General features: G+C 41.9%; 1 long non-coding RNA gene across 2 annotated transcripts; it reads right to left on the bottom strand.

Moving 5' to 3' along the window:
- Positions 1-6,659: 6,659 nt before the first annotated feature.
- On the bottom strand, positions 6,660-11,382 carry LOC139836079 (uncharacterized). 2 transcript variants are annotated; one of them, XR_011752020.1, is made up of 4 exons: positions 10,889-11,382; positions 8,477-8,610; positions 7,488-7,567; positions 6,660-7,174 (listed from the first exon to the last, which is right to left on the bottom strand). It is a non-coding gene; the product is annotated as an uncharacterized lncRNA (long non-coding RNA). The 2 variants fall into 2 exon arrangements; XR_011752019.1 differs by lacking the exon at positions 10,889-11,382 and having other exon boundaries at positions 8,477-10,866.
- Between the last annotated feature and the right edge of the window lie 2,820 nt (positions 11,383-14,202).

Raw genomic sequence — 14,202 nt, 5'->3', positions numbered from 1 at the left:
TTTGGTCCCATTGAACACTTATGCTTGCGTGTTTGCTCTAACTAACACAAACTCTGATGTGCTCAAACTGATAAAGCTGGGTCATGACAAAGGTTTAGAAGAATAGGAAGGCACCATCAATTCATCATCGGATTCTTGCAAAACAAATGGAGAAATATCTTGAAGTAAAAGATAAACTAAGAAGAATTGCACATATAACTTTATGAGAAAAGAGGGGTATTTACTACTCCCTCGCAACAAATTATACATCACATACATATTGCCATGTTAAATAAGAGAGTGTAGAAATTCACTGTAGCCACAACTATGTGATTTGGTACCAAAATAGGCTAAGTAATAAACACACGTAGAATCATAAATATATGGAAGCTTCAAATTTCTTCTAAACTTTCATCAATACAAACCATATGTTCCAATGGATTACCTGCGACCAACAACATTATTTTCCTTAGGAAATCCCCATTGTTCTTTGCCTACACGGTGGAAATGACATGAAAGGAAAATCTACTACGATGATACTAGAAGACCTCTCATGAAGCCATGTAACTTTATATCAGGGTACATGGAAATTTTTGTAAGAAAGCTACAGATTTTGTATGCACCACGGAGAAGCCAAAAACAATATATCATTCCTGTCTGACAAATAATTGCAAATCGTAGAAAACGCTACATAATATCTGTTCTCATCTTTTGTTTCTTGAACCCTCGAGTATTCTCGTCCCTGGAAGACAACAAACCTGCGGGCTGAGGGAAAAATAAAACACACACAACGGAAGAACATGTGAAGCAGATGTAACAATAAAACAGATTATCAAAACGTCACCTTTTTTTGGGATAGTGAACTGAAGTCATAGTTCATAAGAAAATGGAGAAAAGCATGTGGATCCCAATAGGTAATTAGGAGGAAAAGAAAAGCTGCAGATTGTAGCTACTGTAGGCTCACCAGCAACAACGCCCAGAATCACTAAACCATGCACTGATCCAAGAGCAGAGAAGCAGTATCAACATATGAAAATCACAGCAGCCCGATCACTTGAGAGCAATCATAGCAGATTGATTCCTGATACATACAACCGTATAGAACAAAACTCGCTTGGAATTATGTAAATTAGCCATAAACCTCCTAACATGAACAAAGCGAGTTCTGAACTTCTGATACAGATGCCGGTTCAACCTTTGAATAGAAGGGGGGAAAAGAAGAGATGTATATTAGAATGTATGAGGGAAATGCTAAACAGAACAAATAGGGATGATGATTGACGAAGCAGTGCCAAAGCAAAAGGGATGAGGACGGATGGCACCGACGGCCGTATGTATGAATTGAAAACTAAGAAGCACATCCTGCAGTAAATAGAAAATACAACTATCTCATGGATAAATCTTCACAACCAGAATACTGTACCACAATCTTTGCTGAACTTTTAGCCTTGGCCGGTGGCCCGTGGGTACCCACCTGGTTCTAGACCAGCCACAGTGCATGCGGAAATCATCATGGGTTGGGAGCAGGCTGAGCAAGTAGATAAAGATTGAGGAGCACATGCACATATGGCCTATGGGTGAATGGACGTGCAAGTGAGGAAGAGGAAGATGTGTGTTCAATTTGATCTACGGGGATGCTGCTGCCTCTTGAGTATATGAGCGTCAATTTGATGGCTTGCGATGGGCGTGCGCAGTCATAAAAGCGGGCGATGCGATCCTTCAAATAGGTGCGGAAGAATTTCAGAGGTCACCCGTTACTGCATGATCGAAGTAGGAAGATGACGGGGCTCTGGGTGGAATCGTACATTACTCAATAGCTTGCCGCGCTTGAGTACCCGAACACTTTCTTTCGTATTTTCCCAGCAATGATGATTGATGAACAGTGTGTTGAATCGGCGAGTTTCAGCATTTGTTGCAAGGAGGTATTATGAGCATTTGTGGCCATCAAGGCGTAGATCATGGCGACGGAGAGCGCTACCAGGAAGACGAAACGAATAATTTTTTCTGCTGGACAAACAGGCGAGCAACTAAATGGGCATGCCTCGTCCAGCCCATGTAGGGACGTCCAGCCCATGTAAGTATCGAGAACGAACGCAGACCAGAGACGGAGAAAATCGATGACGTGGACGCACGAGGTTGCAACAAAATCAAGTAGTGGGGTTCTCCTATTTAGAGATAAAAGATTTCGAGGCACCACATCTCAAAATCTTTAGAAGGAAACATTCTAATATTTGGTTCAGCATTGTTTTTTTCTGGCAACTCGTTTCTTTGTTCTTTGTACTTATTTCTTGCTTCTTGTTTTACATAGGATTTTTTACTTTCATATATGCTTCTTTCACACATTTTTTCTTCTATATTTCTTCTTTAACATTCTTTCTTGTATTCTTTTCTACACGTGTGGTTTTTTTATTTCTTCATTCTTACATTCTTTTATTGTTTTTCCATTTTTTCATTTTTTCCATTTTTTATGATTTTAGTAGGACTTTTTCATCTAGGTTTACTTTTTTACATCTTTCTCTAAATGTTTTGTTTCCCTTCATCTAAGATATTCTTCCCTTCCATCGAGACTCATGTTCCTCTTATGTTATTGTTGCCCTCTATTTAGGTTGTTGTTCCCCACCATCTAAATGTTGTTCCCCTCCGTCCAGGCTCTTGTTCTTCTCTGTGTAGGTTGTTGTTTCTCACCGTTCATCATGTTGTTCCTCCCCGTCTAGGTTGTTATTTTCCTTCGTCTAGGCTCTTGTTCCTCGCCGCCTACATTGTAGTTCTCTTCCATCTAGGTTGTTGTTCCCCACTGTCTAGACTATTCTTTCCCTCCGTTCAGGTTGTTGCCCCCTTCGTCAATGTTGTTGTTATGTTCCTTTTCAGACTGTTGTTCCCCTCCATTAAGGTCGTTGTTCCCCACCATCTAGGTTGTTGTTTTGCTCCATCCAGGTTGTTGTTCCCCTTCGTTCGGGCTATTGTTCATCTCAGTTCAGGCCGGTGTTCCCCACCATATAGGTTGATGGTCGCCTCCGTCCAGGTTGTTGTTCCCCTCCTTCTAGACTCATGTTCTCCTCTGCACATGCTCTTCTTCTCCACCGCCTACTTTGTTGTTCACCTCCGTCCTGTTTCTCATTTCCCACCGTCTAGGCTCTTGTTCCCCTTTGTTCAGGTTGTTGTTCCTGTCCATTTAGGTTGATGTTCCCCTCCGTTCAGGTTGTTGTTCTCCTCCATTCAGGTCGCTGTTCTCCACCGTCTAGGATATTGTTCCCCTCCGTCTAGGATGTTATTCCCCTCCGTCAAAGTTGTTGTCCCCTCCGTCAATGTTGATGTTACCCTTCATCTAGGTAGTTTGTTTCCCATCGTCTAGGTTGTTGTTCCTATTTTTCTAGGCCGTTGTTCCCCTCCATCTAGGTTCTTGTTCTCATCAGTCTAGGTTGTTGTTCCCCTCCATCTAGGTTGTAGTTCCCATTCGTCTAGGACGTTGTTATCCTCCGTCTAGGCTGTCGTTCTGCTTCATCTAGGATGTTGCTCGCCAAGGTCTAGTCTCTTGTTCCCTCCGTCTAGGTTTTTCTTCCCCTTCATCTAGGATGTCGTTCCCGTCAATCTAGAATGTTGTTCCCCTCCGTCTAGATTTTTGTTCCCCTCCATCTAGGATGTTGTTTCCCTTTGTCTATGTTTTTTTGTTCCCCTTCATGTAGGATGTTGTTCCCCTCTTTCTAGGTTGTTGTCCTACTCCGTCTAGGCTCTTGTTTCTCTCCGTCAAGGTTGTTGTTCCCCTCCATCTAGGTTGTTGTTCCCTCCATCAATGTTGATGCCTTCGTCTAGGTTATTTGTTCCCCACCATCTAGGTTGTTGTTTCAATCTTTCTAGGCTGTTGTTCCACCTAGTCTAGGTTGTTGTTCCTCTCCGTCTAGCTCTTGTTCCTGGGCGTATGATTCTTGTTCCATGTGATGTTATCTATCGTTTTGTAGTGGTTTTCCAGAAAAAAAAAAGTTCCCCAAACTTATACTCCCTCTATCCCAAAAGAGCAGCTCAATATTTATAAATATACAGACGTATCTATATAACTAAAATATGTCTATATAACTCCGTATCCCAACAAAGTTGAGTAGCTTTTTTAGGATGGTGCATATATACTCTAGTTGTTGGTTCAGTTCATAGATTATCCCTTGACCGATTAAAACATATTTTTACTTGATTTTTTCTACTAGTTGTTGCAGATTTTTTAGTGTCAAGGTAGCTAGACGTGCAATCAACTTGCTCACTGTGTACAAACAGCCACAATTGGAAATTAATTGTAGCCACATATGTAATTAATTCATAAACGATGCGGTAGTTGCTACAGTCTTCCATACGCATACATGCACTCATACGTGCCCGGCCGAAAAAACCTTGCATGCACCAAAGTGGAAATTCCAATCTAGCTTTCTCATTCATGCCATTCACGCTCATGCGTAAGGCTCAGAGCATCCCCGCGTGCACGTGTTCCATTGTCCCACACTCCCACCTGAACGCCCGCCGTTGCCGGAAGAAAAACACACGCATGTATTCTATCCCGCGCGAATCGTTGCAGTGTTTTTAATCCCACCTCGCCCAGCCAGAAGTAGTTCCGAGTTGCTTAAATACCCGCCTCCCACGTTCTTGGCAAGCAAGTCGGCGCTTGATATCTCTTCCTCGCTTCTGGGCTGAGCCTAGCTGAGCGAAAGAATTCTGACTGGCGAAGGGAACCATCGCGTCCCAAATTGGGCCGCTACTGATAAAGCCCACCCAGACGCTCCTTCAGCGCAAGGAAAGATATATGGCGCGCCAGCGATAGGAAGGCGGACCCGAGAAGAGGAGCACCGCCGATGGAGAAGATGCTCTAAACAAAACCAAAATGATCACGCCATATATCACCGACCAGGTGCCGCACACCCCCTGGTCGTAAATGGGCCGGCTTGGCCCAGTTTCTTTGTTGCCTTCTCTACACCGTTTGGTCTTTGTTCGCACCCCATGTTTCCGGCTAGTTGGGTTGTTCGTTTCGTTTGGTGACGGTGCTGTTTTATTTGATTCGTTTCATATTCTACTAATTTCTCACTTCTTCTGTTTCAGACGGTTACTTTTCTGGATGACCTTGTATATATATTCAACAGAATAAATTTCTGCATTACCCAGAAGAAATCAAAACGAATCTACAGTGAAAACGAACCTGCATAACATAAAAAGTTCCCCGTTTCAAGTGTAGACATACAGGAATAAATTCTTCAAGTCTAGATATATAGCAATGGAAAATGTAGGTAAAGTTTTTTTGTCAGCTGGTACACTGAATTCATGTTTAACACTTGAAAAAGGTTATTTCCGAAGCTTTTCTTGCCAATTGTCTGTGCCTCTTCTTTCATTGCCAAATTCTGAGTTCCTGTATTTGTCATGTATGTGAAATATCTGTAAAAATGTAATATAAAACACAATAAATAATTAGATTTTTGTTTTCTTAGGAGGAGTCCTTTTTAGTTGTTTGCTTTCCCTGCTATTTCTCTTCCTAGTTCTATGTTTGAAGTTCTAGAACTAAAAAAAACCATTGAGGTTTATTCTGCTGTGTTGCTGAGGTTGTAGCAAACTCATATGGTTTCTATCAATGGAAATCGGGAGAAACCCAGTTAATGAAAATTTTTATCTTAGCTACTGTTGACATAAGAAACTTACTTTGGTGATATATCATTTTTTCCTACTTGCATGATGTGAACTTGATCAATGAAGAAGGTGTGGAGCCTATGAATGAACGAAAAGAAATTGTGGGAAAAACTTGTGTTTTAGGAATTGACTAGTTAGTTGCCCGTGCGTTGCCACGGGAAACATGCACGAATAAATTTGTGTATATAAGTACTGACAACACTGTAGCCACATGTCCACAACTCTTTGCTTATCCTTTTTGTTCTCTCTCACCAGTACGGCTGCAAGCGGCACAACTAAGCGTGGAGGATTGGTTTTCAAATAGTATGATTTGTAGACGTGTAAGCAATTTGTCCTGATCATTCATGTTTGTGGGATAAGCGGGATCTTGTTTGTGCATCCCTACTCACCAGCAACCACCTTGCACCCGTGTTATCTTCCACTTCCTTGATTGGCCATCTCACACCATGCTGAAGCCGTTGGAGATAATTTAAGAAAAAGATGAGAGGTATTTACTTGCCTTCGACAAATCAATTGTAATTTTTTTGATTCACAACATGCACTTTTACAACTATGGACTATCATGTCAATTGTTCAATATCACATATCAGTTACAAGTTCATTGACAGACCTTGTAAATAAGATAGAAATGAGAAAAACTTTAGGAGTTGTTTGGAAGCCATGTTTTCATTTCATTTGTAGCATTTTGAAATGAATACATGGCTTCCAAACGACTCCTAAAGTTTTTCTCATCATTTCATTTGTAGCATTTTGAAATGAATACATGCGTTCATTTCATTTACATTGTAATTCCAGAAATGGACACTTGTTTGGTTGTCACAGGAATTGCAAATGACAACATAATTCAATATTGAATTTGTTAATGGCTTCCACAAGAATTGCAAATGACATGTCTCAGCTTGGAATTGTGTTTACCCATGGTGTCATTTTGCTGGATTTCTAAATGAAATGATGAACCAATTCTGTGACAACCAAACAGCCCACCTATGGAATTCCAAAATGAATTCCAGAATTTCAGGCCCAAATGATGGATACCAAACGACCTCTTAGTTATTTTGAGAGGCATACATCAGTTTATTCAAACACACAAGCTCCCTAACCGTTGGTAATTTGGCAAAGGAGTGGTCAACTAACCTTCTATGTTCACTCTGACAAACTTATGCTACTCTTCTGGAGTTCTGAACTACTGTAAGATTAAGCCACAGTGACTCAGGTCATCCATCCCCTTGCATAGCTTAGGCCATCCAATCCTTGACCCACCAAACAAAATATCACCATGACTAATTCCACAACTTCGTTCTGGTGCTTGGATGCGCAGCTCTGGATCCAATGATCAAAAGAATACTGAAAAACTTTCCAAGCAAGACTAAATGGAGCTACCTTGGACCATTACAATCAAGAGGAGCTCATCGGCCATAAAATAAAAGGGCCAGGCTTACAAATCGAAAGACCAACTATATTCAGATTAAGAATCTCTTTGTCCATCGTTTCTCCCGCTAAGACAGAACTACTCCAAACACCAACCCATTTGTGGTATGTACTGTTTCGGGGATTAAAAATCAAATAGCCATATGAATTAGTAATAAAAAAATCAGTCTATTGGGAACTACACTTAATAGTCCATTACTACTGTATGATATAACACCACCTTAAATCAGGCTCTGAGGAAAGGCATCATTTTGCATTTGATATGTATCATCAAACAAGAAGCAAGAACTCGAAAGAGGTAACCAATCCGAACATGGCTGCAACTAGAATTATTAAATTACTTATGAATTAATGACACACCAAGTTTATCTAATGCTTAATCTGAAACAAAACCCCCAATAGCATTGTTCTTCAGAGGATTTCACCTTGTCGCTTAACGTTCTAGCCCAGGAAAAACATTGTTGAATTTTACCCGCAACACACCCCCCATCAACACCACAGCAACCTGGAGTAAGCGATGCAAGCGGTGAAAGACAAGCAATATGCAGAGTCGAAACTTCACACCAGTACAAAACAAGGATATAATATGCACTGCAATAATAAAATTACTCGTTTGCCTTTTCAAAAGAAAAATAAAATTAACCATGGATTGCTACCGGCAAACAAAAATTAATCGCCTGCAACATTGCGATACACCATGAACATATATTGGGATTGATATGGGTCAGAACTGACCGCATACCCTTTAACATACCAGATCAGAGGTACATTAGTTGGGTAAGAGTTGTCTGATACCCATTTTGGAGAGGGCTCAGATGCAAGTCTTCTTCCCCATTGAGTCCAATCTGGAGTGACAAATACGCTCATATAACGAAAAACTAACAATACTATTACTAAGCTATGGTTGACCTAAACAATGATTATGCAATATTGAGGGAAAAGTGCAAACAGGAACCAGATTAAACTGGCCTGAAGTCTAATACTTTAATATTTATAAAGATGGAAGCTCTAAATTTAGGATGTGCTATACTGGTAATAATAAGACAACATCGCTGTTCTGGATGTTGGCAGTGGTTTATATCGTATATCAGCTTGGAATTTAGAGGATTTAACTGAAACTTTGCACAGAAGGAAGTAGTGACCTTTGCTCAGTCTCAAATTTAACAAACACCAAGCTCCAGTCACGTATTTCTTCAAAATTCCGTATAAAAACCATTGATGTACCAATTAGGTCTTGGCTAATCATATTTATTTAAGATATCAAAAGATTCATGTACAAGTGCACATCAATTACATTGCAGGATGACCACATATTTACAATTTGAAAAACGCATATGAGCTGGCATATTCAACAAGGGGCAAATCAAATATTAGGGATTTCCTGCAATGTGGAGATGAGAGGAAAATGACGAACCTTGTGGAGATGCACGAGCCTTGGTGAGGCGCGGAAGGGAAGCGGACACATGCACACAAGCAACCACCAAGTCGAGCCGGCAGGAAGTTGTTCCATCGCGTTTCCCTCGACACCGGCCGCATCCCTTCAAATTCCTATCCAACACCATCAACACAAGTAGTAATATTGATCAACTGATGTGTAAATGTACCATCTGACACAACAAACTAATTACATTGGTACGGGAGGGGGAACATTGCACAGCCACTCCTACAGATCCAAAGGAAGAGAGACCAACGTGCTAGGGAGCTTAAGATTGGTTCTTTTGCACATTGGTTTAGTTTCATGTTGTAAGAGCGATCGGTTGGGAGGAGGGGAACTTGAATATTGTACTTTGGTCACAGTTTCATGTTCTTTTTGTGAACCAGTAAGCATGCCTACCAATGAATTTGATAGTGACCATGTTTCCCAAGTCCCAACGAATTTGATGGAAATTTTATCTAACGGATAGTGTTTGACCTTGCCTCCCAACCAATTTTTTACAGTAACCATACCTCCCAATCGAAATATCTATTATGCTTGAAACTTTATAAAAGTTAAATCAGACAAGGACATGAGAGTGAGACACGTGGTAAAATATACTCTTGTGTCCCTAAAAGAACTCAAGGGCTATTGACTTTAAATCATATATTACAATTTCTGTTACAAGAATATAAAAGTGTCATGAGTAACCAAAATGAAATGGATTGGACATGCTTCAATATCTATGATTATCCATTAGATACTCGGATTATCAACCTCTATTAATAACAACACTATATGGTGCATATAGTCCTACAGGAAGGTTTGTATTTTCAATGGAGTGTCGCCTTACCTATATAGATGCAGAAGAACTTTTAAAGAGCTAGAATAAAAAAAATACAAAGTTATTAGAGCAGCTCTAGCTGCTACCGTAAATAGGCCCAAAACTGAATAACTCCAGCGACATATGGGCCGCGCTCTGTTTTGCGCTTCCTGCAGCGCCCGTAAAGTGGTGCCGGCCCGTAAACATAGTTCAGTGGCCCAAGAAAAGCCCGCTTCGGACCATACATATGCCGCTTGGCTCGCCGGACCAGAGCAGGAACCCTATCCACTCCGCCACACTCCCTCGCCAAATCCGCCGTCGCTGACGAACCTCCAGCACCCAAATACTCCACCGCCACCACCTAATCACACCTCCGTCGACGCGAATCGCTCTGTCGCGTCGACATGGAGCCCGTCCCACCGCCTTCCCCACCGTGCTTCGGTGCCTGCGGCCAGCCCCTCAAAACCAGCGCCAAGCTCCGAGCAAGTCGGTCAGTGGGCAGCAAGAAGCGGTTGGCGCGGTGCTGGACCAACTGGGAAGCGCCGGTGCCTCCCTCCCACGCGTCGTACGCCTACGGCGGCGCCTCCTCCACGGGTGCGGGGAGCAGCAACAGAAGCTGCGACCGTCGTCGCCGCTGCCCTCCCTCTCCTCGGGGTTTAGCTCCGAGGGATCCGAAGAAGAAGACAGCGACAGGGTCGTCGAGGGCGACTTTGTCGCCTCTGACGAGGCCGAGGCGCGCATCCTCGCATGGATGAAGTGGCGCTCCGAGCGCGCCCACTTCCACGAGGTCGCTGCCAACGACGTCGAACTGGAGGAGGCCCTCCGCCTCATTGAGCGCCAGAAGGCGGAGGAGCGTGCGGCGGACGGCGTCGTCATCAACTGAATCATCGCCGTCGCCGTGGTAGGTTGATGCGCGCTAGTTTCTTTTGCTATGTCTGCTACTATGATCGCTCTGTTCCTAGCGACGTTATGAACTATGATCTTAACTGAACTATGTATGTGATCTTACAGAACTTTCTCTGAATTTTTCCGCAATTTTTCCGGAAGTGCAACCAACGCGAAATTTTAAAAGTTCAGTTTAGGATTCGGTGGCTGCTCTGCCCACGAGTTTCTCGAACTGAAAATGCGGCATTCGGTGAACTGAACTCTTCCGTTTACAGTTTGTGTTTTAAGGTAGCTGCTAGAGCTCTTAATAATCAGCCCCATATGCAGCTGATGATGTTTTTTTGTTACATCGCACCGTAGATTAAAAATCTCCTGTGTTTTTAGCTGTTTATACTTTGCCAGAGGTTTTCTTAGGCTTAATAATAATTTCCTCTCCCTTTATGTGCCTCTGTTACTCTTAATAATAATTTCCTCATACGGATTTACTCGACCAGTGTTGATACTGTAAATCTGCTGAAGATAGAGACAATGATGTTCGGTTCAGAATTCTACAAAACTATATTAAACAACAAATTTAATTTGAACAGTCGACGTGGGCAGGCCGTTCAGAAACAGGGTGAACCATGCCGCAAGCAACCAAATTATCAGTTCGGCGGGGAATTAGGAGGAAGGAGGGAATGGAGTTTACATGAAAGAATACTTGCCTCCCTCGTCGCCGATTGCCGCTCACGTGCCCTAGCGCCGCCGCAACCAAAGCTCCGATGGGTGTGGTACGCCGGGGCCGCGAGCTGCTTGACAGCGAATCAAGGTGGAAGCAGGCATCTTGATCTGCGTCGAGACATGTGAACGGCGGCGGCGATCTGAGCGCGACCGGCGGTGGGCGACATGAGTGGGGCAGGAGGTGGCTGGGGAGGCCATGCAATAAGAGGTGTCGGGGTGAATCCGTGCGAGAAGCGAGTGCACCCCTCCTCGAGCGCCGTGGTAGCGCAGTCAGCGGGGTGACGAGGAGGCCGCGACGGAGGTCGGAGGGGGCTGCGCTGGAGCACGGGCGTTCGACGCCGTCAGCGGCAAGGCAAAGCGGCGGCGTCGTGAGATGCGGGGGAGAGAGGATAAGGAGTAGAAGGGGCTGAGTGGATCAGCTGGAGCTGGGCTTGGCCCATTTTGGAATTTGTTGGGGGCAAGACTCAAGAGCGATGCGCGACGAAGGACAATGACGGAACACAGGAGTGGATTGACGACGGAACGCCTTCTTATTTTTTATAAGTAGTATATATAGAGATTTACATGCGGACTGTTCATAGAAGCATGCTGAAAACAGATAACAAGGTACTACATGTTTACCAATGAATTGTCTTGCTACTGGTATTTGATGCTCACTATACTTGTTTATGAAAAGCTGAGTTGCAATTTTCTCGTGAATGGCTTGCACATCGACCTTTTGTGAACAAAAACATATGTGAGAAATCAAAAAATGTTGTCAGCCATTGAATGTAAAAAAAGTGTGTAAGGTGCACACAGGGTAATATAAAACGAAGATTGAAGCATTGAAAAGAAGAAGAAAACTAACATTTGAGAATGATTTGACTTCAATTTCGTTGTACCATATCTAATGAACTGAATGACAAACACCCCAGGATCATAGTTGCAGTCATGGAAAACGAGAATTCCACTAGTAAGCACATAAAACAATAAGAGACCAATTATGAAGTAGGCCGGAGAAAAGGTAAAATAATGACCTGAAATTGTGTTTAGGCACATGAACTTATTTAACACTGAAATTGTGTATGTTGAATTTGAAACACCCATGATAGTGGTATTAATTCCGTTCATGGATTTTACCATGGACAAAATCGTACCATGAACAAGTTCTTGGCATGAATGGATTCTTAGCAAGCACAGATCCTTGGCATGAACGGTTTCCTTTTTGAATATCTTCTTGCCATGAACGGTTTCCTACCATGAACGGAATCTTGGAATTAATGGATTCCTACCATGAACAAAATCGTACCATGAACGGATTTTTGGCATGAACAAATTCTTAGCAAGAACGGATCCTTGGCATGAAGGGTTTCCGCCCTTGAACATCTTCTTGCCATGAACATATTTTTAGCATGAACGGTTTCCTATCATGAACGTATTTATAGCATGAACAAATTCTTGGCATGTTTTTGCCATGAACGAATTTGTATCATAAACGGAATCTAAGCATGAACATTTTCTTCCTTGAACATAAAATAGAACATGAATGATTCTTAGCATGAACCTTGAACATAAAAAAGCATGAAAGGATTCCTAGCATGGACTTTTACCATCCTTGAACATAAAATGAACCATGAATATAATCTTTAGAACAAATGGTTCCATGCCCTGAAACGAATATCTTAGCATCACCGTTTTCCTTCCTTGGCATGAACGTTTTCCTAACTTGAACAAAAATATAAGAATGAACTAATTCTTACCATGAACATTTTTCTTCCTTGAACATAAATAAAGCATCAGCGGATTCTTATCATGCACGGTTCTCTTCCTTGAACATAAAAAACAGCATGAAACGAATTCTTTGCAAGAACGGTCCTTGGCATGAATGGTTTCCTTCCTTGAACATATTCTTGCCATGAATGCATTTTTAGAATGAACGGATTCTTGTCATGAACATATTTTTTTCATGAACGAATACGTACCCTGAAGATATTCTTAGCATGGACTATTTATAGCATGAACGGATTATCTGCATGAATGGATTCTTGCCATGAACATATTTTGCCATGAACGAATTTGTACGATGAACAGATTCTTGGCATGCAAGGGTTCTTAGCAAGAATGGATCCTTGGCACGGACGGTTTCTTTCCTTGAACATCTTGCCATGAACGTATTTTTACCATGAACGATTTCCTACCATGATCAGATTTATAACATGAACGGATTCTTGCCATGAACAGATTTTTGTCATGAACAAAATCGTACCATGAACGGATTCTTAGAAAGAACGGATCCTTGCTATGAACGGTTTCCTTCCTTGAACATCTTGTTGCCATGAACGGATTTTTAGGATGAACGGATTCCTAATAAACGTGTGTGCATTAAGATAAGGAAAGTAGTAAAAAGAGCAAAGAGGAGCAGTGTGCTTGAACTAATCTCATAAATGAAAGCAGTGAAGAGGGGAATTTAAATAAAATTCATTTATAGCTGACTTGGGCATAGTAGTGAAAAATAGACTTATGAAGGATTTCCCTGTTTCAATTTGTTGCTCCTCAGGTGGTTGTTGTGGAAAGCGTGAATGAATGGACTGTTGAAGATATGCCCAAGAGGCAATAATAAAATAGTTATTATAATATATCTTTATGTTTATGATAATGTTTGCATACCATGCTATAATTGTATTAACCGAAACATTGATACATGTGTGTTATGTGAACTACAAGGAGTCCCTAGTAAGCCTCTTGTATAACTAGCTTGTTGATTAATAGATGATCATCGTTTCATGATCATGAACATTGGATGTTATTAATAAAAAGGTTATGTCATTGATGAATGATGTAATGGACACACCCAATTAAGCGTAGCATAAGATCACGTCATTAAGTTCATTTGCTATAAGCTTTCAATACATAGTTACCTAGTCCTTCGACCATGAGATCATATAAATCACTTATGCCGGAAGGGTACTTTTATTACATCAAACGCCACTGCGTAAATGGGTGGTTATAAAGGTGGGATTAGGTATTCGGAAAGTATGAATTGAGGCATATGGATCAACAGTGGGATTTGTCCATCCCGATGACGGATAGATATACTCTGGGCCCTCTCGGTGGAATGTCGTCTAATTAGCTTGCAAGCATATGAATGGCTCATAAGAGACCACATACCACGGTACGAGTAAAGAGTACTTGTCAGGAGATGAGGTTGAACGAGGTATAGAGATACCAATGATCAAACCACGGACAAGTAAAATATCGCGTTACAAAGGGAATCGGTATCGTATGTAAATGGTTCAATCGATCACTAAGTCATCGTTGA

The sequence above is a fragment of the Lolium perenne genome, chromosome 2 (genome assembly GCF_019359855.2).
Source record: "Lolium perenne isolate Kyuss_39 chromosome 2, Kyuss_2.0, whole genome shotgun sequence".
In the NCBI taxonomy this organism is placed as follows: Eukaryota; Viridiplantae; Streptophyta; class Magnoliopsida; order Poales; family Poaceae; genus Lolium; species Lolium perenne.
This window is presented reverse-complemented; position numbering and strand designations above follow the sequence as displayed.